This window comes from Mus caroli, chromosome 6 (genome assembly GCF_900094665.2).
Source record: "Mus caroli chromosome 6, CAROLI_EIJ_v1.1, whole genome shotgun sequence".
Lineage (NCBI taxonomy): Eukaryota > Metazoa > Chordata > Mammalia > Rodentia > Muridae > Mus > Mus caroli.
In genome coordinates this window covers 67,931,656-67,933,720 of record NC_034575.1, presented here as the reverse complement: position 1 = coordinate 67,933,720, position 2,065 = coordinate 67,931,656, and the positions used below count along the sequence as shown (strand labels likewise).

Below are 2,065 nucleotides of genomic sequence, written 5' to 3'. Positions count from 1 at the left end.
TTCTATAGCCCAGGCTAGCCTGGAAGTCAGGACCCTCCCTCTGCCCCCTTCCAAGTGTGTGCTGCCACACCTGACCGTTGAATAATATTTTCCACTTCTATTTAATTGAATTTGAAGTGGGTCTCTAGCTTTTGTCCCACTCTTCCCTCCTCTGACCAACTTCCCATTTTCCTAGAGGACTGTTTGTCTGCCCAACCCCCACCCCTGCAGAGCTCTGAGCTGTCCCTGGGCAGACAGGGAAAGGGTCTAGAAATTCCCACAATAAGCACATTTGCATCCGCATCAGTATCACCTCCTCTACTGCCTCACCTGAGGACATTCTCTTTCTGTGGGAAGTTGATTCTAGGGCTGGGCTGGTAGCTAGGTTGGTAGAATGCTTACCTGGTATGTGTAAAGCCCTGGGTTGGCTCTCTAGCACTACATAAACTAGGCATGAACTAAGCATGTCAGTACATGTCTATCATCCTAGCACTCAGGAGGCAGAAGGATTAGAAGTTCAAGTTTATCCTCACTACAAAGCATGTTTAAAGACAGCCTGGGCTACATGAGATCCTGTCACAAACAAACAAACAAACAAACAAACAAACAAACAAACCCAGACCACAAAGCCCTCTCCTTTTCATTCAGAGAAAAACCTTAATGGCTCCAAGTTCCCACAGAGCCTGTGCCCAAGCATAACCTGTCTTCTCTGGCTTCATCCCCACTACTTCCTGCTTTTGTCACATGATGCCAGTCTCACTACCTTCCCAGCATGCTCTACCTCAGGGCCTTTGCACGGGCTCATGCCGGGACCCTGGATGCTTAGCTTTCTTCCTTTAAATTACCTCCTTGGTGAAGCGCACCGTTCCATCTCCACTTAATGCAAAATAAAGCACTGCCCTACAACTTTCTGAAGCCTCTTGCCTTGTCCAACTTTTCTTTCCTGAATAGTTAGGATATGTGACACTATACAGTTGACATATTAATTATACCCTCTATTGTTCTTCTGAATCTAAGTGCCTTGAGGGTGGAGATCTTTGCTGTGTTCACAGCTTTACCTCAGGTGCCTGAAATGCTGACTGGTATAAATAGGACTCAATAAATATTTTCAGTGGTATATAAAAAGCTCATCAAGAGGCAAATAACACACTCACCTGACAGGGTTATACCTTCACGGTATAAGCATGATGGTGAAGGTGGTTTTCTCGGGGCTAAGCATATCCATTGCGGTCTGGATGTGCTGACCCCTGCAATTTTCCCAAATGAAGGAAACTTGACTACATCATTTATGGTAATAGAGGACTCTGTTCAAGTTCTCCCTGAGGAGGTGGGAGAGGGGCAAATACAAGATGGCTTGGTGGATTAAAGTGCTTGCTGCCAAGCCTAATGACCTGAGTTGGAAGGCCAGGACCCACATGATGGAAGATGAGAACTGACCCCTACATATTGTCTGAAATCCACATGTATGCTGTGGGATTTTTATAACATACACAAACAAACAAATAAATGTAACAACAATTTAAATAAATGAATGAAAGAGGGTAAAAAGCACACTGTTGTGGTACTTCTGGAAAAAAGATTTATTTATTTAATGTATTTTATGTAGATAGGTGCTTTGTCTGCATGCGTGCCTGCATAGCAGAAGAGGGCACTAGATCCCATTAAAGATAGTTGTAAGCCACCATGCAGGTGCTGGGAATCGAACTCAGGAATTGTACTGGCTGGTTTTGTGTGTCAACTTGACACAAGCTGGAGTTATCACAGAGAAAGGACCCTTCCTTGAGGAAATGTCTCTATGAGATCCAGCTGTAAGGTGTTTTCTTAATTAGTGATCAAGGATGGGAGGGCCTATTGTAGGTGGTACCAACCCTGGGCTGGTAGTCTTGGATTCTATAAGAAAGCAAGCTGAGCAAGCCAGAAGAAGCAAGCCAGTAAGTAACATCCCTCCATGGCCTCTGCATCAGCTCCTGCTTCCTGACCTGCTTGAATTCCAGTCCTGACTTCCTTTGGTGATGAACAGCAATGTGGAAGTGTAAGCTGAATAAACTCTTTCCTCCCCAACTTGCTTCTTGGTCATGATGTTTTG

At 44.8% G+C, this 2,065-nt stretch overlaps 1 non-coding gene across 1 annotated transcript; it reads left to right on the top strand.

Annotated features, from left to right (window-relative positions):
- The first annotated feature begins 1,144 nt into the window (after positions 1–1,144).
- On the top strand, positions 1,145–1,301 carry LOC115031446. Its single transcript, XR_003837071.1, has one exon. It is a non-coding gene; the product is annotated as a U1 spliceosomal RNA (small nuclear RNA).
- Positions 1,302–2,065: the final 764 nt, after the last annotated feature.